Source organism: Bufo bufo, chromosome 7 (assembly GCF_905171765.1).
Source record: "Bufo bufo chromosome 7, aBufBuf1.1, whole genome shotgun sequence".
Taxonomy (NCBI): domain Eukaryota; kingdom Metazoa; phylum Chordata; class Amphibia; order Anura; family Bufonidae; genus Bufo; species Bufo bufo.
Genome location: NC_053395.1, coordinates 172,093,803 through 172,119,555, shown reverse-complemented (window position 1 = coordinate 172,119,555; position 25,753 = coordinate 172,093,803). Strand labels below are relative to the sequence as shown.

At 42.6% G+C, this 25,753-nt stretch overlaps 1 long non-coding RNA gene across 1 annotated transcript; it reads right to left on the bottom strand.

The window, feature by feature from the left end:
• Nucleotides 1-2,037: 2,037 nt before the first annotated feature.
• LOC121009007 lies at nucleotides 2,038-24,235 on the bottom strand. The gene is made up of 4 exons (XR_005780663.1): nucleotides 24,118-24,235; nucleotides 7,475-7,503; nucleotides 6,711-7,021; nucleotides 2,038-2,421 (listed from the first exon to the last, which is right to left on the bottom strand). It is a non-coding gene; the product is annotated as an uncharacterized LOC121009007 (long non-coding RNA).
• Between the last annotated feature and the right edge of the window lie 1,518 nt (nucleotides 24,236-25,753).

Sequence of the window (25,753 nt, the reverse complement as noted above, 5' to 3'; positions counted from 1 at the left end):
AGAACAGGGTCCCCCAACCTCCATTCTGCAACAAGCGAAAGGTTTATGTTTGCATATTTAAAAAAAAAAATCTGCGTGATCTCTTCCTAGATCATGCATAGGTCTCATTAATTAGAATGTGAACTGTGTATAATACTCACAGTGCAGCATACGGTTGCTTTGATAACTGCACCATCCTGGATCATCTCTCCACTCCAATTTCTGATTGTACAACCCACATATTGGAAACAGCAATGTGTGCAAGTTAATAAATGCTCAACATACACTGTATTTAAAAGGACATTCCAGTAGCTAAAAATTATTCCCTAGCTACTTGATAGGGGATAACCAGCTGATTGGTGAAGGTCCAAATGCTGGTCCCGTACCCCCATTTGGATGGACTGACAAGTCAAACATGTGTTTTGCCACTCTATTCATTCTCTATTGGACTATTGGAAATAGCTGACCACTGTGCTCCGCTATCTCTAACAGTCCCATAGAGAAGAAATGGAATCGCAGGGTGTTAGCTATCAGAATATACCTTTAAAGCGTACCTGAGTTTTTTTTAAGTTTGATTAATGGTAGAATCATAACTGTGAAGGAACAGGTCTTTTTTAGGCTTACCTAATGTCTTCCTCAGCCATATTATTATATGTTTCAGCTGTACAGCTAGATACATTTCTCTCACAAGCAGTGGGTGTCTCCCTTCTATGGAATCTTCCAATACTGTACTGCAGTGATCGCACTTCCCACTATATTTGTTTTTTGTCTAGAGAGCTCAAAAAGTAGATAAGAAGGGGAGATCAGATTTATAGGCACACTTCGATGTGACATCAGAGGAGGCAGGAGAAATACTTGGAAGGTTTGGGGAGGAGAAGAAGGGAAGGGAAGCGGGCTTGGGCACATTTAAAAGGAAAGCCCGTCTAGCTGGGCACTTGTGAGCTGTTTTTCATAGTAATAAAAGCGCTTTTCCTGGACATGGACAGTAACACCCATAATGGTAAATGTACGGTTATAATGCTTTTACAATGTTCTGATGGCCATTGCTGGTGATTATATTAGTAAAATTTATGTGACAGGCTCGCTTTAATGTTAATGACCCGCCAGCTTGTATTTGTGCTTATTCTCTCTCATACATACAGATTTAGGGCTCATGCACATGACCGTGTGCCGGCCGTGCCCTTATTGCGGCTCACAAACAGCAGGTCCGCAATATACGGGCCCCGGCCATTTTTGCACTGCATCACGGATGCGGACCCATTCACTTGAATGGGTTCGCAATCTGGAAGGTCTGGTGTGGAACGGAGGCACGGAACCACTATGGAGCGCTTCCGTGGGGTTTCTCTCCAAGCCTCCGCACTGCAAAAAAGTAATGCAAGTAGTGCATTTAAGTTGAATGGGTCTGGATCCATCTGTGTAATTCGCATATATGTTGGCCGTACATGGGGACCGCAAATTGCGGTCCCGAATGTACGGAACAGCCGAACAACGGCCATGTGCATGAGGCCTTACTCTAAACATAAGTATCTCCTAGGCTAACTCTGTGGAACCTTTAGTAGCATTTAGTAGGTTTCACTGTACAGTAGCTGCGACTACAATGTCAGTCACCCTATAATGATGCATCCGCATTATAAATCATAAGCACAAAATTAGGTTTTTACCATCAGTACACATTAATCACTTCATTGCTGCACAATACGGCTTCCATCGAAATGTACAATATTTTTTTTCTGTTGGATTCTTGCGTTTTCCATCAGAACAAAAAAAATTGGTATGCCTCCGTGTGAAATGGAGGCAGAGGCAATTAGAGAAGGAACTCACTTGTGCCATGTTACATCCGTACATACAACACAGAGTTTATAGAGAACTGTAATAAGGTATTTTCCAGGAGATATCACATTTCAGTAGTTCCCGAGTGTCAACTAACGGGTATTTTGAAGGGGTTCAAGGAGAAAATGTACCTTCTCATAGATTAAAATAAAAATTTACATTTTGCAACTAAGGTCAGGATAATCTTCTTGGTAACATGAGCTGTCCAAAGTGCTTTTCTGGCCCCAGCTCGCAAAGCGATAGCACAATGAATATAAAATATGCATAAATTAACATTTTGTAAAGAATTACTTTATTCAACCACACAGCAAATGATCACACCACTTGTATGTCAATATAGTGAGGGTTACAGACACGATAAAAGGTTCTGTGGAGCAGCACCACAACAAGAAGAGAACAAATTTATTCTGGATACACAGGAATTGCAAAATGATTTTGAGATGAGCGTTGTTGTATTAATTTATTGTTCTCTTCTACGTTTCTTATTATCATGTTGTAGGATACATGTGATTTACGTATACTGTATGTAGAAAATTTGATGGGTCAGATTCATAATAGCCATCCTGAAGCCATTTAGTCTGAGTCAGAACTGCTGGAAGATCCACCTCCATGCTGTAATGAGAAAAACAGGGTGTTTACTTATACTACTGACATAGTAATCTGTTATCTCATGAGGATAGATAGATTTGTCTATTTGTCCCGACCACCCTAGAGAAACACAGCCGAGCATGCATGTATTCTGATTACACAGAGTGGAATAAACCACTACCAGACACCTTTGGTGATGTTTTATTTACCCTGAAAAGAAAAGGATCAGGCATGTTAAAAAATCTAACCACCCGATCCCTCTATTCTTCAACATCTGCTCTCGAGGGAAAGTTCAGGAGAGTTGGGTTCAGCAGAGATTTATCTAATATATTTTGCCAGCTGTCACTAACCTGTCAACAAACTTTGCATTAATCAATAGTACAGTGTGTGTACATGAGGAGTAACACCATTTCTGGCCATTATATCATTTGTCTCTGCCCTTTTTTTTTAGCAGTTTTCCTCTGTGTGTAGTGAATTCCTAATATGCCATTCTCTCAGATATGGTGGGTAGAGGCTAGTTGCTATCCACTGCATACAGAAAGTAGACTACACCTATAAATGAGGGCCAATAACATTCCTGACAAGCAGGTGCAAATATTTCAATAGACACCGATATATAACCTCAAGCACACTGCATACAACATTTTATATGAAAAAATATCAATATTTTATTAAATATGAGTTAAAAAAATACAAACATATGATATCGAGAAATCAGCCACATGGAGCTGCCACTATATTGGTCACATAGACACTATTGGTAGTAAGTAATGGCAGTAAATGTAAATACAGACCAAAGTACTGCAAATAGAACCTAATGGTATACAGACCAAAAAGTAAGCACCTCCTAAACACCCCAAGAAGTGTTTCACGTCAGCTTCCTCAGGGGAAATGAATGATTGATTTCCCCTTAGGAAGCTGACATGAAACACATGTTGGGGTGTTTAGGAGGTGCTTACTTTTTGGTCTGTATACCATTAGGTACTATTTGCAATGCCATACTTTGGTTTGTATTTACATTTACTGCCATTAGTTACTACCAATAGTGTCTATGTGTATGCAGTGCGCTTGAGGTTATTTATCGGTGTCTATCTATCTATCTATCTATCTATCTACACAGAGAGTAGAGCAGAATGTCCTTCCTCACCCTCTCTTACTTAGAAGTAGCCCCGGGATCATGAAGGATATTACAGAGAAGTAATGACCTGTATGATTATGAATAAAGCACTTAGAAAAATGTATTCATCAGCTCATGTAGCTCCAGCACTCTGCTTGTCTGTGTGTGCTCCTGCTCATTCCTTCCCCCTCCCCACTTTATATACTAGCATTGACATGTAATATGACCCTCATGTGGCTCTGCTCCTGTCTTGGAGGTATTTAAGGAATTTTTCAAAGTGAAAAGCAATTAGTAAGGGAAGGGGGTATAAACAGCTGATAACATGAGAACTAGACATTTCTCACTAAGGGCCCTTTCACACTTGTGTTCTTTTCTTCCGGCATAGAGTTTCGTCGTCGGGGCTCTATGCCGGAAGAATCCTGATCAGTTTTATCCTAATGCATTCTGAATGGAGAGAAATCCGTTCAGGATGCATCAGGATGTCTTCAGTTCAGGACCGGAAAGTTTTTTGGCCGGAGAAAATACCGCAGCATGCTGCGCTTTTTGCTCCAGCCAAAAATCCTGAACACTTGCCGCAAGGCCGGATCCGGAATTAATGCCCATTGAAAGGCACGAATCCGGATCCGGCCTTAAGCTAAACGTTGTTTCGGCGCATTGCCGGATCCGACGTTTAGCTTTTTCTGAATGGTTACCATGGCTGCCAAGACGCTAAAGTCCTGTTTGCCATGGTAAAGTGTAGTGGGGAGCGGGGGAGCAGTATACTTACCGTCCATGCTGCTCCCCGGGCGCTCCAGAGTGACGTCAGGGCGCCCGACGCGCATGGATGACGTAATCGCATGGACACGTCATCCATGCGCATGGGGCGCTCTGACGTCATTCTGGAGCGCCCCGGGAGCCGCACGGACTGTAAGTATACTGCTCCCCCGCTCCCCACTACTACTATGGCAGCCAGGACTTTAATAGCGTCCTGGCTGCCATAGTAACACTGAACGCATTTTGAAGATGGATCCGTCTTCAAATGCTTTCAGTTAACTTGCGTTTTTCCGGATCCGGCGTGTAATTCCGGCAAATGGAGTACACGCCGGATCCGGACAACGCATGTGTGAAAGAGCCCTAAGACATATTATACAAAGTTTCTTGTGGTCACTTGTACTATTGATTTATGCAAAATTGTGTGAAAAGTTAGTATTATTGAAGCCATTTGCATGAAGGAAGTATAGCAACACGCAAAATACATATTTTCCCATACTATGAAGCCGTAGGTACTTCATGTACCTTGGTCTGCCTTCAAATCTAATGGAATCCATAGGGGATCAGAGAGAAAAAAAAATTGCAACATTTCATTGGCTGATGAAAGATACGTCTATAATACATTGCTGTATATAGAGAGGTACAGTATGGTCCTGTAGACTTTAATAGACACCATATTACTGCTACATAAATCTCAGAACAAGTACTGTACAAGTCCTTACTTTTTTATCAGTTTAACTCACACACTATATGGATAAAAGTATTATAACACAACTCTTATTCAGAGGTTTTATTCAGTGCCAACGACACAAGTGTATAAAATCCAGCCTCTAGCCATGCAGTCTGCCTTTACAAACATTTGTGAAAGAATAACACATTCTGAAGAGGTCACTGAATTCCAGCGTGGTCCTGTAATAGTATGCCACCATTTCTAGATATTTATAACTGTGAATGGTATTATTGCAAAGCGTTTAGGAACCACAGCATCTCAGACACAAAGTGACAGACCACGTAAATTTACAGACTGGGGTCATCAAGTGCTGAGGTGCATAGTGCATAAAAGTTACCAACGCTCTCCAAAACTCAATAACTGCAAAGTTCCAAACCTTCTTTATTATTAACATCAGCACAAAAACTGTGCACCAGGAGCTTCATAACATGGGTTTCCATAGTTGAGCACCTGCATGCAAGCCTTACATCACCAAGCATAATGCCAAGCATCAGATGGAGTGGTGTAAAGTACATTGCCACTGGACTCTGAAACAGTCGAAATGTGTTCCGTGGAGCGACCGATCACACTTCTGTAACTGGCAGTCTGATGGATGGGTCTGAGTTTGATGAATGCCAGGAGAACGTTACCTGCCTTCGTTGTGCCAACTGCAAAGTTTTTAGAAGAATAATGATATGGGGTTGTTTTACAGGGGTTGGCCTAGGCCCGTTAGTTCCAGTGAAGGAAAATTTTAATGCTTCAGCATACCAAACCAAGGACCATAAATACATGGTTAGTTGCATTTGGTGTGGAAAAACTTGACTGTTAGCACAAAGCTTGACCTCAACTCCATCGAACACCCTTGGGATGAACTAGAATGTACAGTAGATTGTCCAACATCATTCTCTGACCTCACAAATGCTCTTCTGGATAGATGGGCAAAAAGTTCCACAGACACACTCCAACTCCTTATTAATATCTATGGACTTAGAATTGGATGCCATAAAAGCTCCTGTAGGTGTAATGTAAGTGTCCCAATACTTTTTTCCATATAGTGTATATGCTTCACTTTATGTGTAAAGATATCATAACGTGTAAAGTAGAATGCTTAATAGGAAAGACCGGAAGTTCCGTTGTGAGGAATATTTATCATTACAGATAGCTTTTTAAGATTTGGGGGGTACTATCTCTCCTTGGGGAGAGCTCTTTAATTGGCGTGAGGAGGCTTATAGGCCATACATGCTCCTCTGGAATTCTGAGAAGGTATGCAAATGAGCTCTTAGCAAGCTCTGCCTCTAATGCCACCAGATGTAAGGTAGCTATCCTATAAGTCAATGTTTGAACCTGGTGGCATTAGAGGCAGAGCTTGCTAAGAGCTCATTTGCATACCTTCTTCCCAGATAACTTTTTGCAAATGAAGCAGGAAGCAGCTGGTGCAACAGAATTCTGGACATACTTCTGTGATACATTATATTAAGTCATTTACACCAGCATTTTGTACCCAGGTATGATGCAAATCCATAATAAATTTGACACAGCTCTAGTGAGTTTATTAGCCATACCATTTTGATCCATGTGTTTTTTTAACAAATCATACAGGTTTTAAAACAAGTTTAAAATAAAAAAAATATTTTATAGCTATTCTATTTTTTTTTTTATTTCATGCCAGTTTTAATAAATGTGCCCCAGTGTCTTTTAAATGATGATAGGTAATTCATAATACATTATGATCCCTACCTTCTTATGCCCATGTCCGTGTCCATGTCCATGTCCATGTTTTTTGTGTTTCTTATGATGATCTCCATGTAGATGGGGAGGGCAGCCAGGTGCACCATAGCCAGGTTGACCATGTTGACCGTGATGGCCATGGGATCCATGGTGTCCTGGCTGAGGGGCACATCCACCAGGGTATCCACCTGTTGGTGGTGGGTAAGTAGGCATAGGATATCCTGGATATGGGTTAGTGCCTGGAGGGCATTGGCCTGGATAAGGTCCTTGTTGAGGAGGACAACCTGGTGCTGGGTATCCAGGCTGCCCATAGGGTGTCCCTGAAAATATAAAATAGAATTTTAAGGAAACTATTAAAACACATGGAGCCTATACCAGTAAAAGATAAAAAATGTTAATGACAAAGTGTAGATATGTAAAAGGAGATTTTGTCAGTTGACGTATTAGCATAATATCCTGAAAGACCATTTACAGGCCAACAGAGCACTGATCGGAGAAGAGGCAGTAGATATCCAAACATTGCCTGATTGCATTTACATTGTTGCTTATAAGTCTGTGAACCCTAAAATCTGATTGTGAACATCTCACTGCTGGCACCCCTACTGATCACGAGAACCAGTTCCCATTGCTCCTGTATAAATGGAGCGGCAGGTCAAACATGATTTTTAAACTCATACAAAATATAAAGTTAGTCTTTAATGGCTGAAGTTGATCACTTATAAGAAATGTTCCTAACTAGGTTAAGCTTTGTAAATATATTTAAGTTAATTTACCTTGGTTTGGGTTCCACATCGTGCAGATTCTAGTAAGAAATAAAAATGATATTAATTAAAGATATATTAATCTTTATAAGAATAGTAGTGAAAATAACAAATTGAAGCTACAGTCATATTTTCGCATTATAATACATTTGTTACCTTAAAGAGCTACTGTACTTTCACACAATTTCATTGGGGGTGGGGGGTCAAAGTTAGCTGAGATTGTGAGCCTGAAAAAACAACTGCTTCTGAATTCACAGGATACATAATAGAGTGCATCCGTTGGAACTGAAGCAGAGTTCGGATCCAAGTTTTAAAGTGGTTTTCCACTTTAAATATCAAATACCAAAAGGTATTCGCGAGAATTTGGGAATAACTTACTTCGCCTTATCGGAGGCAATACATTTTAATGCTGTACTGAGACAGATCACCGTACAGCATTAATCCGAAGTTTTGAGCGAAGCAACTTTGAATCTAGGCTCTGAAGCTTACTTTGCTCACCACTAGTTGCATCCTTTGTCCCGCTGGCATATTTTTATTTTTTTATCAACACAGCAAGTTATGGCATTTTATCGTCTCCTCTACTGGGAAAAACGCCATTATAAAACCATTAAAATGCATGTGGGATGGAAAAGAAAAAAACCTGCAGTTTCAATGGTATTTTTTTTAGACCAAATTCATGTGTATACAGGTCCTAAAAGAGGCTGTTTTTTGTAAGTCTTATAGTCCTTTTAAATAGGATTTGAGGACACTATTTCAGGATGAGAGCCATGTCAGTCATCTCCTCTTCTTGGATTGATGGATTGATATTGCCACCTATAGGAGCACATATAGGAAGTAAGCAGCTGACAGAAAGGGCTTTTCTGGGTTGTCCCATCATAGGGGACATGTACCATGGAATCTGTAGGGGAAAACACACAGCCGCCTGTATCCTCACCAGGCAAAGTCAGTTGTTTGCCTTGGATGATGATTCAATCTCTTTATAATAATGAGCATGTACAGTAGCAAAAAGAAATACTGACTTTATTAGGATTTTGTTCTGAATTAAATGAATAAACTAAATGTGAGTTACTCGTTTCATACTCTTAGCAAATCACAGGCATATGGACTGGCACACTAACTAGGGGTGCTCTTAGTATAATTCTGATTTACTTGTGTAATTTGAGCACAATGACAGGTGTGACCAGGGGTGTAGAGCTACCATTGAAGTGGCTGCTACAGGGCCAAAATTCAGGAGGGGGCCCAGGAGGAGGACAAATTGATTTATTTTCAGGGCCCAGGGAGCAGTGAGATACACACAGGTTCGACACATTTCTTCAACAACGACTTATGAAATACGTTATGAATTTTCAAAGCCTGAGGAAGTTCAAGACGGAAGGCTACAGGGTTAACAATGGCAGTGATCTTATATGGACCAATAAATATTGGGCCCACATTCCAAGAAGGTACCTTAAGCTTAATCTTTCTTGTGGACAGCCATACAGAATCACCCACTCTCAGGTCCGGACCATTCATACGTCTTCTGTCAGCCACACGCTTATACCTGTTGCCCATTTTTTTCAGGTTATTTAGAATTTTCCGCCAAATCGAAGACAAAGAAGAGGAAAATCGTTCCTCCTCAGGAATACCGAAAGTTTGAGAACCAGAAAATGTGCCAAACTGCGGATGGAATCCATATGCCCCAAAAAATGGCACCTTATCAGTGGACTCCTGTCTACGGTTATTAATGGCAAACTCAGCTAACGACAAGAATGAAGACCACCCCTCCTGGTTCTCCGAAACAAAACATCTCAAGTAAGTCTCCAGATTCTGATTAGTGTGCTTTGTCTGTCCGTTCGACTGAGGATGAAAAGCCGAAGAAAAGGACAATTGTACCCCCAGTCGAGTACAGAACGCTTTCCAGAATCTGGTAACAAACTGAGTCCCCCTATCAGACACCACATCAGAGGGAATGCCATGTAGTTTCACAATGTTATCGACAAACACCTGTGCAAGAGTTTTGGCATTAGGTACAGCAGGCAATGCTATAAAATGCACCATTTTGCTAAACCGATCGACTACCACCAGGATCACGTTTTTTCCCGAAGAATTTGGTAAATCCGTGATAAAGTCCATGGACAAATGCATCCAAGGTCTGGGCGGGATGGGTAACGGAAGAAGAGATCCAGAAGGCCGAGTATGTGTCACCTTAGCACGAGCACAGGTACAACAGGCTGACACATAGTCCTCAACACACTTATGCAGCCCCGGCCACCAAAATCTGCACGAGATGAGATCGACAGTGGATCTACTCCCAGGGTGTCCAGCCAAGACAGTACAGTGATGTTCCTCAAATACCTTGTGACTTAAGTCTGAAGGAACAAACAATCTCCCTGGAGGACGAGAGTCCGGTGCATCCTCTTGGGCCTCCAACACCTTAGCCTCAGGATCAGGATATAGGGCAGATATGACTACCCCTTCAGACAAAATAGGGCTAGGATCTTTAGAATCACCCCCCCAGGAAAGCTGTGTGACAAATCATCCGCCTTGACATTCTTCACCCCAGGGCGGTAGGTGACAATAAAGTTAAATCTGGTGAAAAACAGCGACCATCTGGCCTGCCTTGGATTCAGTCATTTAGCCGACTCAAGGTAAGCCAGATTTTTGTGTTCAGTAATTACAGTAATAGGATGAATTGTTCCTTCCAACCAATGGCGCCATTCTTTAAAAGCCAATTTAATAGCTAGCAATGCCATACTACCCAAGTCATAATTTCTTTCAGCAGTCAACAGTTTTTTAGAGAAAAAAGCACATAGGTGCCATTTACTAGATGAAGGACCTTGCGACAAAACTGCTCCCACCCCTACCTCGGATGCGTCAACCTCTACAATGAATGGCTGAGACACATCCGGTTGCACCAGAATAGGGGCTGAAGCAAAACATTCCTTCACAGCAGAAAAGGCTTGTAATGCCGCCTCAGACAAAACAGAGAAATTGACCCCCTTCCTAGTCATGTTTGTTAAAGGTTTAACCACAGTAGAATAGTTCAAGAGGAATTTACGGTAGTAGTTGGTGAATCCCAAAAACAGCATAAGCGCTTTCAGATTTTCGGGTCGATCCCAGTCCAACACCGCACTGACTTTCTCGGGATCCATACGAAAACCTGAGGATGAGAGCAGGTAACCCAGGAATTGCACTTCCTGAAAAGCAAAAACAAATTTTTCCATCTTCGCATACAATTTATTCTCTCTTAGGACCTGTAACATGAGTCTCCATGTCTGGAGAATAAATTAGTATGTCATCCAGATATACAACAACAAATCTCCCCACCAGATGATGAAAGATGTCATTGACAAAGTGTTAAAAAACCGCTGGAGCATTGGTTAACCCAAAAGGCATGACCAGATTCTCAAAATGACCCTCAGGGGTATTAAAGGCCATCTTCCATTTGTCCCCCTCTTTGATCCTTACCAAATGATATGCCCCCTCAGATCCAATTTAGAGAACACTTTGGCACCGACAATTTGATTAAACAAATCCGGAATCAAAGGAAGAGGGTAAGGATCGCGGACAGTAATACGGTTGAGCTCACGGAAGTCCAGACATGGTCTAAGGGTACCATCCTTTTTTTTTTTTTACAAAGAAAAACCCAGCAGCCACTGGGGATTTGGATGGTCTGATATGACCCTTCGCCAACCTCTCAGTGATATACTCTCGCATAGCCTTTCTTTCGGGCTCCGAAAGATTATACAACCGATATTTCGGCAGTATAGCTCCAGGAATAAGATTGACGGGACAATCATACTCCCGATGCGGGGGTAACTCCTGGTTACCACTCTCAGAAAACACATCAGAAAATTTGGAAATTAATGAGGGTACAGTTTTAGTGGTGACCATAGAGAAAGACGCATTAAGACAGTTGTCCATGCAAAAATCACTCCAATCGAGAATCTATCTCACTTGCCAGTTGATGGTAGGGTTATGTTTGCTTAACCATGGTAAGCACAAAACCATCGGAGCAGGCAGACCCTCCAACACATAACATGAGATAGATTTGTGATGGAAATCACCCACTCTTAAATGGACCTGCGACAGGCATTTTTGGGTAAGAGGTGCAGAATCAATTGCAAAGACAGAAATGCTTTTCTCTAGTGCACTAGTAGTCAACCCATAAAAAAGCCCAAAACAGTGCATCATCCTTAAGCAAAGAAATGATCATACCCACACGTTGACACTCATCACCAGAAGAGTATGGATGCAGCTTAAAATGCAACTTACATGATCCCCTGAACCAAATTAAAATGTCACTACCCCTAGAAAGGACGGTAATCTTAGGTTCAGGGCAGGTCTGGTACCCACCATCGGAACCAGCCGCCTGTAGTCTGTGAATTCGTAAGACTGTCGCGACAGTGTCGTGCGGAGGTCAGCTACCTCCAATGACAGTCTCTGCAGATGTTCGACCAGTACAGACATAGGATCCATAGCTGCACTGGCCTGAACGAAATGGCGTTTTTTTTTGGGCGGTAGATAATGTCACGATCAGTGTAGGGGAAAACGACCACACTGAATACAGAAGGGAAGGGGAACAGCAACTGGGCCTGCAAAATAGGGAAGGAACAGGACACCTCCTGAACAATCTTGATCCGGGCCCTAACTACCTATCAATATCAATAGACCTTGAAGGTAGGAATATTCATATGCAGGATACCTAGGCCCTTATTTCCTTATAAGGCCTGGAATAAGGTTAGGACCAGAGACAACCCATTCCTCCACAGATACACTTATGAAAATATCTGTCTCAGGTCTAGATACAAACAACAGGGAATAATACAAAACACAAACAAACGCGACACTTAACTTCTGAAGAGAGGGACGAGCAGGAACACCAGAGATGACCTCATACCAGCTCAACCAAACCCAAATGAAACTATCTACCGCATAGTCAGAAGGGAGGGGTCAGACTATAAAGGGTAGAAGTGATGACCACTGAGCAACAGCTAAGAAAAGGGAAGTGGTCATTAACCCTGTCAATACTGAATCAAGAGAAATCAAGGAGGCTGTTAGATTCCTCCACGTTCAGCCAGTCTTCTTGATCTCCTGCCATCAGACACCTGAGGCACCGTGACAATATAAGACGATCAGTCGATAACAATTTTACTGCAGGCCAGTGGAGTACAGGCCCCAAACATTAGGCATTCACCGTACATAAAAGAACAAGTGACTATGTGGCTAGAAGTATATTAGACGGTCAGTGGATAACAATTTTACTGTAGGCCAGTGGAGTACAGGCCCCAAAAATTATGCATTCATCTGACAGAAAAGAACAAGTGATTATGTGGCTGGAGGTATATTAGACGGTCAGTGAATAACAAATTTTACTGCAGGCCAGTGGAGTACTGGCCCCAAAAATTATGCATTCACCTGACAGAAAAGAACAAGTGATTTTGTGGATGGAGGTATATTAGATGGTCGGTGGATAACAATTTTACTGTAGGCCAGTGGAGTACAGGCCCCAAAAATTATGCATTCGCTGGACATAAAAGAACAAGTGACTATGTGGCTGGAGGTATATTAGGCGGTCAGTGGATAACAATTTTATTGCAGGCAAGTGGAGTACAGGCCCCAAAAATTAGGCATTCACCTGACAGAAAAGGCCTTTTATGCCGCTGTATATAAAAGGACCATTCTTTGTCCTGGGTGGTGGCAGATATGTGTGGGCTGGCATGAGGAAATTCAAATTACACGTGGTCGTCACAGGTGTTGAATTCCTCCAAGATCCATGCCTCATTCATTTTTAGAAATGTGAGGTAGTGCACACTGTCGTGAGCTAGGCGAGTGCGCTTATCGGTCACGATCCCCCCTGCTTCGCTGAACGTCCTTTCGGACAGTACACTCGAATTCCATGGCAAATTGTGCCAGCTCTGGCCACAGGTCAAGCCTGCACACCCAGTAGTCCAGGGGTTCCTTGCTTCTCAGAGCGTCCACATCGGCCGTTAACCTGATGTAGTCGGACACCTGTTGATCTTGGCGTTCCCTGAGGCTGGATCCGGAGGGCGGCTGTCGATGGGTTGGCTGCAAGAATGATCTCATATCCGAAGTGACATCTTTAAACCGCCCTCTTCTTGCAGGCGCGGTAGGATTGGTACCCGCACCTGTTTCGCTGTGGGTGGAAATTCCTCTGCCAGCGCCCGCAACAGCAGAATGCAGCATTTCTCGCAGCAAGGCCTGTAAATGCTGTATTCTGCCAGCCCTCTGAGATGCTGGTAACATGTCTGCCATTTTGTGTTTGTACCGGGAGTCTAAGTACGTTGCCACCCAGTACTGGTCCTTGCCTTTTATTCTTTTTAAACGGGGGTCCCTCTTCAAACACTGGAGCATGAAGACCCCCATTTGCACTAAATTGGAAGCGGTGGAGCGCCCTTGGTCCTGCTCATCGCCAAAGAGAATGTCGTCTTTGGTCTCCTGCCACCAGCCACGGACAACACCAGGGATCCACAAAAAATTTAAAGGTCTCCCTCAAAGCCTGCTCTTCTTGCTCCTCCTCCCCCCAGCCACCATCCTCATCCTCCTCCTCCTCTTCAGACTCCTGCTAACTTGTTTCAGATGGAGTAGCCCCCCTGGGAATTCATTCAGCATTGCGGCTTCCTCATCTTCCAGCTCCTGCTCCTCGACAGCTTGATCAATGACACAATGCAATGCACGCTCCAGAAAGAAGGCGTAAGGTACGATTTCACTGATGGTGCCCTGGCTGCGACTGACCAGTTTGTTGATCTCATCAAATGGCCGCAGAAGTCTGCATGCGTCACGCATGAGCAGCCACTGGCGCGGTGAAAGGAAACCAAGCTCCTCAGAACCTGTACTGCTGCAGAGTATGTACAGGTAGTCATTAACGGCAGGTTGCTGCTGGAGCAGCCTATCAAGCATATATAAGGTGGAGTTCCAGCGCGTCGGGCTGTCACAAATCAGACAAATCCGGCGAGCCATGGCCGTATAAGATCTTTTAAAATGGCCAGAGATTTTCCTGGCCTACCGCAAAACGTCCTGGACCCCGGGGTATTTGGCAATGAATCGCTGCACTACTAAGTTCAGGACGTGTGCCATGCACGGCACGTGTGTAGATTTGGCCTGTTTCAGCGCGCTCAGCAGATTGGCACCGTTGTCGCACACCACTTTACCAACTGTCAAATTGAGCGGGGTTAGCCACTGATCGGCCTATGATGCAGAGCTGAAAGCAGTGCAGGACCAGTGTGGCTCTTGGCTTCCAGGCACAACAGCCACAGCACAGCATTGCAATGTCTCACCTAGCACGTCAAATAGGTTCTGGGAAGCTTAGGGGGGGGGTGCAGCGAAAGAGACGGTAGCAGTGGAAAAGGAGGAGTCAGCCGAGGAGGAGACAGAGTATGGCATGTATATAGAACCCCTTAATCAATATTTGGTGGAAGCAGGTATATCGCACCCCTCAATCAGTATTTTGTGGAAGAAAGTATATAGAACACTATCACTGAAAACAACAACGGAGCCACATCTTTTTCTGCCCCCTGGAGCGCCGCAAGCCAAGCACCATCGGTCTGTGAGTTGAGACTGAAGTTCATCACCAGATAAGTAATCCACTGGTATTCAGTATGGTTTATCTCCGTATAGTAACTACACTAATTTTGTGTTTGGTCCCATAGACCAGTGCTGGCTTGTGGGTGCTCCAGTCTTGTTTTGCCTTTTTTTTGGTCTCCACATTTGCACATTTGTGACGTATCTGTGACACATATGTTATGATAATAGATTTTTTTTGCGTCCCCTGACGAACCTTCTGGATGAGAAGGGGAAACGAGTCGGGTAGAGTCGCATCATGCTTTGATCGGGACTGTATATCTATACCATTCTCGATAATTATCTATCTAATATGTACTTAGTGTATACTGAGACCCAGGTTATTTTTCATTGGTAAACCATGTATAGTTTTTTTTTTTTTATCTCTAGCAAGGGCGTTACAAGGACAGGTAGTCAATGCACGTGGACAGAGTGCTCCTACCATCCAGGTGCATCTCTGGGCAGAGGATAACTTGAGGGATATCTAGGGACAGACTATAGGAAATTTTAGGTGTTGCCCTACCCCTCTATCCTTTAGCAATCACCGTCTACCTGGTCCAGTACGGTTCGACTCTGTGTTTGTCCATGTGTTTATTGGTCCCCTGTAAGGGATCCGTGTTTAATGATCTCTAATAAAAGTAGTTATGTTTTAGGTAGTTGTTTTCAGTGATAGTGATTTGATTCTACAACTACCATATAAGTATTTTTTCCTTGTTCAGGTATATACAACCCCTTAATCAATATTTTGTGGAAGAAGGTATATTGCACCCCTCAATCAGTATTTTGTGGAAACAGGTATATAGAACCCCTGAATCAATATTTGGTGGAAGCAGGTATATCGCACCGCTCAATCAGTATTTTGTGGAAGCAGGTATATTAAACCCCTCAATCAGTTGTAAGGAATCGCCTCTTATTTGGGGGTCATTCTTACAGATACGACTTTAGGACACCAAGTTTCAGGTCCAAACCGTGCATTTATTGTGCACACTCCAACCAATACAGGTTATCATGAAGTCGCAGCTTCACCTAACACATGTGACGTCCACATAAAATAATAAACACTTGCCCGGCTAGGCTCTTACTAACACAGAGTTTCCTGACTCACCTAGGTCACAGTTCACACCCTGTGAACTCGTGCGGCTTTGTCAGCCAATGTCCCACAGCCTCCTGGCTGTACAGAGCACAGTATGCCCACTGTCTCTAGTTCACTGTTTCTTGTGGGGGTTTGGGGCTCAGTAGTCCCCCCAACTCCAGGCTCCCAGCCTCGTGGTCCCTCAGCCTTGCCCAGCTGAGACCACACAGACAGAACCTTCCCAGGCCTCTGCTGCACACAGACTCTCCAGAGTGAGCCACACCCAAGATCCAGTAGCAGGATTAAATACGATCCCTGGACATGAGCATGTCTCAAGTCCCGGACTGGAACCTGGGGAAACAACACCTCAATGTTCACATTGCCACGCAGTATTTTGTGGAAGCAGGTATATCGCAGGCCTCAATCAGTATTTTGTGGAAGCAGGTATATAGAACTCCTTAATCAGTATTTTGTAGAAGCAGGTATATCAAACCCCTTAATCAGTATTTTGTGGAAGCAGGTATATCGCACCCCTCAATCTGTATTTTGTGGAAGCAGGTATATAGAACCCCTTAATCAATATTTGGTGGAAGCAGGTATATCGCACCCCTCAATCAGTTTTTTTTGGGGCAACAGGTATATCACACCCATTGCAAATAGTTGTTCCAATAATGCTTGGCTCTCTATATACCTGCAGTATAGCAGCAGAACTGCACACAACTGGTGCACAATACAAATGCACTATAATGTACTTTCTATGTTAGAAAGTATATTATAGGTATATCACACCCTCAATTAGTTTTTTTGGGGGCAACAGGTATATCACACCAGTTGCAATTAGTTATTCCAATAGCGTTTGTCCCTGCTGCACAATACAAATGCACTATAACAGGGATGCTCAACCTGCAGCCCTCCAGCTGTTGTAAAACTACAACTCCCACCATGCCCTTCTGTAGGCGGATAGCTGTTGGCTGTCCAGGAATGATGGGAGTTGTAGTTTTGCTGGAGGGCCGCAGGTTGAGCATGCCTGCACTATAATATACTTTCTATGTTAGAAAGCATATTATAAGTATATTACACCCCTCAGTAAGTCACACCTATCGATAGCACAACTACCAGTCTTTAAAATGACTTTTGTGGCCCTATTAGCTAGTGTTTGGTGTCCCTAACAGTCTGTCCCTGCTCCACAAAGCAAGCTCTCCCTACACTGGCAAAACACAGAATGTAAAATGGCTGCCAGATCGGGTTCTGTGATAGGGACGGGTTGTGTCCATGTGCTGAAACATCTTAATTGGCTGTCCTGTCCCACCTGATAGATGTGTCATGGGTCAAAGTTCAGCACAATGCAAAAAATATGGCGCCAATAGACATCGCCATGTGTTCGGCGAATCGCGAAAGATGAAAGTTTGTCGCGAAACGACCCCCGGGCGAACCGCAATGCCATCTCTAATTATCAGCACTAGTGTTATCTGAGCTGTTATATAGGACTGCAGGTAACATCCACTATAGTATCTGTACTCAGAGATTTATCACTGTGTTACCTGTGGTGTTACATAGGACTGCAGGTGATATCAATAACATTATCTGTACTTGTACCACCCCAGATCTGGCAGGGCAGTCTCGGATTTCGGTGGCTACTCCAGGGAGTTATTCTGATTGCCTGATTGTAGTCGGGAAGGAATTTTTTATTCCCCTAAAGTGGGGAAAATTGGCTTCTACCTCCCAGGTTTTTTTTTTTGCCTTCCTCTGGATCAGCTTGCAGGATGAGAGGCCGAACTGGATGGACAAATGTCTTTTTTCGGCCTTATGTACTATGTTACTATGTTACCTGGCTTTCATACCAATTTTTAATGGGAGGGGGCGCCATTTTAATTTTTGCCTCAGGCAGCAGAAGAGCTAGAATCGGCCCTGCAGACATCCAATATTTTTTTAGGGACAAATTATAAAACCATAATGAATGATAAGGATTATAAGTAATTCACGTCTATAGCTCAATATACTGATAAGAACTCATTACCAGCATTTACTGTGAGTTGTAAAATGATAACTACCACTAAAACAGTCTAGTCATGTACCACCACTCAAAAAAATCACAGACACTTAATTTTTTTTACAGGCCCAGGAAAAAAGTCACCTATTTTTACGAACTGTCCAGACATTTCTGGACGGTTGGCAACCCTGCTTAGGGGGCAGGGTGGCCCGTTCAAAAATTTACTGAGCAGCCCAGTCACTTCTAGTTACTTTACTGGGTGTGACAAGTATAAAAGTATACTTTTTCCAATTCAAGTCACATTTAAGCTTCATTTATACAGTCAGATATCGAATCAGAAATTATTTTAGCTTCACTTACTTTTCTTTTACTAAATATAAACTAAACTATTGTATATGATACTGGAGAGCTGTGTAAAAGCACATATCTTGTATGAGCCAGCAGAAGTCTTACCTTGGAGGGTTTTTGCTCATTTAGGCTTTAATGATCCCTGGCCAAACCAGTTTGTTCTCTGTCTAATCCTCACCTTTGCAATGCAATAAATTTGTATACAACCCCACCCATAAAACGAGGCATACTGGTTTCATTCCTTTAGCATAAAACATAAGGAAACCCCCTTCTCTTAAGTACATAGCCAGGAGGAGTATAGGGATGGGCTGCACATACCATGTTAACAGCTAAAGATCATCAGTGTGAAAATGAGGCTACATCTGAAGTCGCTTCGTTCAAAACTTTGGATTAATACTGTACGAAGATCCATCTCCATCCGGTATTAAAATGTGCGGGCTCCGATGAGCTGAAGTTAGTTATTCGCTAACTCGCGCAAGACTTCATTGATAAACTTCAGTAGTTGATTTTTAAAGTGGCGTTAAAGTGGAAAACCACTTGAAAACTTGGAACCAAAGTAGGCTTCGGTTCCGAAGTACCAGTTGGAACCGAATCCAAGTTTTTAAATTGGTTTTCCACTTTAAAAATCAACTACCAAAGATATTTAATGAAGTCTTATTCAACAAAGTCTCCTGGCCCCCGCCACTTCTTTGTGTCGAATACAGTGGAAAAACACCTGGGTGTTTAAAAGAATTGCAAAAAAAGGGATTGTGCAACAAGTTTATGCCAAAAAGAGGCATGAAACTGTTTGTATTGGAACATGTCCCCACAGAAATAACTCAGGGTGCCAGTATAAAATCTGAGTACAAGGACCTAGCAGACTGTGCGTGCCTTAAGCCTCATTCACACTTCCATGTCCGTGAAAACATGGTCAGTGATGCATCCGTGAAGATGTCTGTGAAGGATCTGTGTCTGGTCCAAGTGTCTGTCCAATAATTTTCAAAGCATCTCATCCTAATGATCCGTGAAACACGGATGGCATCTGTGGTTTTCACGGACCCATAGACTATAATTTGTGATGAGTAAATCGAAATCCACAAAGTGGACTTCAATATAAATTTCAGGATAAATACAATTTGCCGCAAAGCCGAATTTCCTCTGAAATAGTGTGAAAAGCAAACAAACAAAAAAAATACCTACCTGATCCATTTGCTCACGACAGGCCAGCCGCCACCATCTTGCTTGAAGATCTTGGCTGACATCCCTGCATGGTGACGTATGGCGTCACCACGCCAGCCAGCTTGATTATGTCATCTTGGGCAGAGCGAGATTTCGCACCAGACCTTCAAGCAAGATGGCGGCGGCCAGCCTGTTGCGCGCAATTGGATCAGGTAAGTATTTTTATTTTTTTCATTTTACACTGTATTATTGCTGTCAGATGCCACTATCAGCTATGAACGCGGCATCTGAGGGGTACAATGACGGAGCGTGGCGCAATAGCCACTTCCTGTCATTGTATCCACTACTTACAAATAAATGCGCTTCTTGACGAAGTAAAATTGAATGTAAAATTCAGCGAAGCAGCCGAATCGAATTTTACAAAACGTTGCTCATCTCTAGCTATAATGAACGTTGGCTCCGAAGCAGACAAATAGGGGGGAATAGTTGAGGAATTTGAAGAAATAATTGAGTCCAGACCTTGTGATGAAGTTGTATAGCAGCTTTACTTTGCATAAACGTTTCTCCAAACAGTTTCAGGCTTTGTCTTGGTCCCAACAGGCTTTGGCATTAAAACTCTGGCAGGCAAACTCAACTCTGCTACATCTGTTGCTCTCTGGCTCTGCTGTACTGACAGGCTTGCTGTATAACTCAGCTTCTTCTTTATGCTGCAACATCTTTCTTTGTAGTCTGTCTCTTGATTACGCCAGGGAACTCTCCTCCTGACTCCTGAGGCTCTAAGCTGTGGCCTCCACATCCAGCAGAGCTGAAGGTGCTCTGGCTGCCTTGGCTTGGCCTGGGCACGTCCACTCCTCCACAGAGGGGGGTTAGAATGGAATGGAAAGCCCCATTCTACCTAACTGTAGCTCTGCCATATTTGCTACCACCTGCTGGTGAACCAGGCACATTACATTTAAACACAACAGTTACATAGAAATAGAAATGCACATTGTGAAGGACTTGGAATAAATGCACAAGATGACATGAGGTTAACCAATAAAGACAGTAGCGGGGTGAAGAAATTGTAATGACACTCTGGAGCGTTACACATGTGCTGTCCATGGAGAACACGTATAGCACATGTCCGTGAATCACTGACGTGTGAGTGAGGCTTTAATAGGCATCTGTAAAATGGTCATGTGCATGAGGACTTCTTGGAGCACCATGACTGATATTCAGTGAGCAGATTATCCTCTCGCCAGCTTCCCTCATAGACCATACACATTGGTATATGGTATTTCTGTCTGCAATGCCTTCAAACCACTGCCATATCATGTTCATTTGATAAAATTTGCAATAGCAGAGATTACAAAGTGCCAAGGTACATTACATGTGCAAAGAAATGTATGATATCATGGAAAAGTCTGACATTTGAAAGCTATAAGGACAAAGTCCATTATTTAGTTATATATCCCATTTAAAAAAAAAAATCATTTATTCATCTTCATACAGCACAATGTTTGTCCCATCAGCTGTGTTGATTCTTTCCGGTTTTGGTTGGGTGCGGTCATTTCCCAACTTAAGCCTCATTCACACGTCAGTGTTCAGTCAGTGATTTCTGTAACAGCCCAGAGTGGTGTTCCCACTCCTTCACCCGGCTTCTATCTGTGTCTACTAATATTAACCCCTTGGCTACCGGAGGTTTTTTTCCTTTTTGTGTTTTCATTTTTCTTCTCTATTTTCCGTGAGCCATAACTTTTTTATATTTCCAGTCACATAGCTGTATGAGGGCTTATTTTTTCGGGACAAGTTGTACTTTCTAACGCCACCTTTAATTATTAAATGTAGTGGGAAGCGGGAAAAAATTCCAAATGAGGTGGAATTGGAAAAAAAAAAGCAGTCCTTCCACCGTTTTGCGGGTTTTGGTTCTACAGCGTTTCGTTTACGGCAAAACTGACCCATGCCCTTCATTTTCTGGGTCAGTACGATTGCAACTATACCCAATATGTATAGGTTTTTTATGTCTAAATAGTGTAAAAATAAATTTTAACTTTGAGAATTATTTTTTTTTGACACCACCATATTCTGACCCCCATAACTTTTTTATACTTATGTCTACTGAGCTGTTAAAGGGGCTCATTTTTTTTATTGATACCATTTTGGAGTGTGTGTTACTTTTTGATCACATTTTATAAAAAAATTTGGGGAAGAGAAGCAATGAAAAAATGGCAAATCGGCCATTTTAACCCTTTTTTCTACGCCATTCGCCGTATTGGACTTTTTTTCCCATTTAAATAGTATGGGTGGTTTCGTTTGCGGTGATACCCATGATGTTTATATTTATTGTTATTTAGATATTTATTTTTTAATTATACGGAAAGGGGGGTGATTTAAACTCCTGAGGAAACGATCACACGCGAAACGCGTGTCGAGGAGCGCCACCACTCTGTCTTTAACTCTCTTTCCATTGGTATGTTGCCATTCATGTCGCATTTGTAGGTTAGCGAGTATACTTGTTTGTTATTTCGCTGCTCTTAATATGGACTAGTCACTTTTTGGCACATTTTCTAATGCATATGCACTTTATATAAACTTGACCGCTTTACCCTGTATTGGGATTATTAACATCTTTAGAGGTCGATTTCATTGTTGCAACTTGTTATAGCTGAGAGTCCACAATTGAGGTGGTGTGCAACTGTGTTTTTGTCCCTGCTCATTCACAAGCTAGTATTGTGAATATCATTTTTTAACTATTGTTATCAATAAATATTACATTTTATGATTCATTAATGGTGTGTTTTGCACTCTTTTTTGTGGTTGATCTAAGTATTGGGAGTGTACCGTTTATCTGAGACCGTATGGTGATTTAATTTTATATTTTTTTTATATATATATTTTTTAGCCATTTAAAAAAAAATTGTGATCATTTTGTGACTCATATATGAGCTTATTAATTATGTTTTTTGAATTTTTCATTTTGTTCTTTCAGGGATTTTTAAATTGCCATTGAAAGTCAATTTTGCTAATTTCTTATCCTGGCCTGCCATCTGTTGGCCAAAATAAGAATTGCAGAATGAACACTTTCAGCCTCATCAGCGAGGCTGAAAGTGTTCAGCGCAAGTACCGATGCCCCATTTGGCCACACGGGTTTTTGCGCATTTAGATGCCATGACCTCACTTGGTCACGGCATCTAAAGCATTTAATTACCGCGATCGGCATTATTGCCGGTCACGGGGATTAGCCGCAGGTCTCTGCTATTTGAAACAGCAGAGATCTGCTGGCCCTGACGCCCGCTGCACGTGCGAGTGGGTGCCATGTTCGCACATCGCTCCAGCGCCACACATGTACGGCGCTGGTAGCGAATGGGTTAATGTCACCTATGCATTCTATTCCAGGTTCACCACACTGTGCAGTTCTAATGTTTGCAACTGTTTATATGTAATGTGCCTGGTTCCCCAACAGGTGGCAGCGCAAATGGCAGAGCTATCTTAGATAAAATGGAACCTTCCATTCCATTCTACCCCCCCCCCCCCCTTTGGAGAGGTCTGGGCGAGTACCACTAGTGAGCGTTAGTCTAGCTTACCCCCTGCTAGGGGAAGGTGTGCAGGGCACATCTCTGCTGGCAATGGAGGCCAAAGCTTAGAGCCTCAGGAGCCAGGAGGAAAGTTCCCTGGCCTAAATTTAGAAACAGACCCTACAAAGAGAGAAGTGCAGCATACAGTCATAAAGTCAGCCTGTCAGCACAGCAGAGCCAGAGAGAAACAGAGTCGAGTTCGCCTGACAGTTTCATGCTAAAGCCTGCTGGAACCAAGACAAAGCCTGTAAACATTTTGGAGAACGTTTATGCAAAGTAAAGCTGCTGTTCAACTACATACAAGGTCTGGACTCAATGTTTCTTTCAAATCCCTCAATTATTCCTCCCACTCAGCATTTCCTATACCTGGGTCTCATTAAGTAGAGGGCCCTAGGGGGAGGCACCCGTTGCATTTACATAAGTGATTTTGAGCCAAAACCAGGTGCAGCTGTAAACACAGAACAGGTGCAGATCTTTCCCTTACACCTTATGTCTGTGGAGGCTCCAATCCTGGTTTTGGCTCACAATCACTCATGGGAAAAAACTGACATGTGAATGAGGCTTTAAACGCATGCTCAAGTCTCTTGTGTTACTGAAGCCAAGGGACACAGCAATCTATCAATAGTCAGCTAGCCATCATGTAATCTACAGCTTTTTCTACTGGATCAACAACCTTCACAAACTAACCTTGAACAAGTCATTCAGTAACTGGTTGTCTGAAATCTCTAGCCACATAAAGTATAGTTCATAGGATTAAAGATTCGGTAGATTATTATTTTTTTTTAGGAAATATATGGTACACAACATAATTGAGCAAGACTCCCTGCAGGAATTCACATGCACTTCTTGTACAAAATAAGAATTTGGTCTGCGTTATGTAGAGCAGTCCACATAAATTGTGAGTTACTGATAAGTAGTCTGCATTCCAGTAGCTCACACCCTGCATGCATATCGGAATACCATGTATACATACCGCTCACAGGAGTCAAGAGGTTCTGTTTGCTATTGAAGTAAACCTGCTACTTATATAATACTGATAGGATCCAAGGTGGGGGGAGGAGACACGGAACAGGTTCTATGGCAATTCTGAGTCATCTAGGAAGGAATGACACGACACTCCCTGTTACAGCATCTAATACTTGTCAAAACATATACAAATAGGACAACACATAAAAACCACAATAAAACAGGTGATATTCATAGTGTATACATTGCAATAAAAGGGTTATTCCATAAGTGACGTAAAAAATTTAAATCAGACATCATACAGTACATGGCATCAGGGGTCATTTACCAAAGACCAAAATTTTGCTCCCGTCTTAGCAAAATCTTACGGCAGCGCAAGGGGAGTAGTTTTCTCCTACATATACACCAGGAAAAGAGGTTCAAGTGTTAGCAAATTTGCCAGGATTCATGTGCCAGCCCCTGTCTCTCCAAAGTATCGAATAAATAGCAAAAACACATCTGGCACAGCACCCCATCACTCTCCTTCATGGTCAAATAGCCCTTACTTTTAAAGTTTTCCCAATTTTTCAGCTGACTGACTGACCTTCATTTCTTAAAGTAATGATGGCCACTCGTTTTTCTTTACTTAGCTGCTTTTTTCTTGCCATAATACAAATTCTAACAGTCTATTCAGTAGTATCCACCTGACTTCTCCTCAACGCAACTGATGGTCCCAACCCCATTTATAAGGCAAGAAATCCCACTTATTAAACCTGACAGGGCACACCTGTGAAGTGAAAACCATTTCAGGGGACTACCTCTTGAAGCTCATCAAGAGAATGCCAAGAGTGTGCAAAGCAGTAATCAAAGCAAAAGGTGGCTACTTTGAAGAACCTAGAATATAACATATTTTCAGTTGTTTCACACTTGTTTGTTATGAATATAATTCCACATGTGTTAATTCATAGTTTTGATGCCTTCAGTGTGAATCTACAATTTCCATAGTCATGAAAATAAAGAAAACTCTTTGAATGAGAAGGTGTGTCCAAACTTTTGGTCTGTACTGTATGTGACCACCTCAGTGAGGTGGACAGAGAAATAAGGAAAAGAGCACACACAGGGTGGTGCTAGACTGATAGATGTTATAACTCAGTGACTAAGGGTACTATCACACTTGCATCAGAGGATTCCGGCAGGCAGTTCCGTCGCTCCGACAATCCGGACGCAAACTGATGGCATTTGTCAGACGGATCCGCATGCATTAGGATAAAACTGATCAGTTTTTTTCCGGTATTTAGCCCCTGTGACGGAACTCAATACCGGAAAAGAAACACTAGTGTGAAAGTACCCCAAGTTAAATTTTTGTAAGTGTTTGTCGTGACGCCAGTTGCATTGAAGCAACAAGGGCACAGGGCCCCTGGATGGTACCCAGGGTAGGAATGCCAGAGTGGTGTAGGGTGGCCTAATGTCCCTTAATCATGTTGCCCTTGTTACGATGCTCCTACCTAGATACACTGAAACCCTAGGCACGGCCGTCCGTTGCAAAAAATGGGGTAGTTGGTGTAGCTGGCCAGCTAAGACCTGCCCTAGGTTGCTAATATGGCTTATATGTGTATACAGCTAGGCCTGCCAATACAGTTCATATGTTTATATGTTAAAGACAG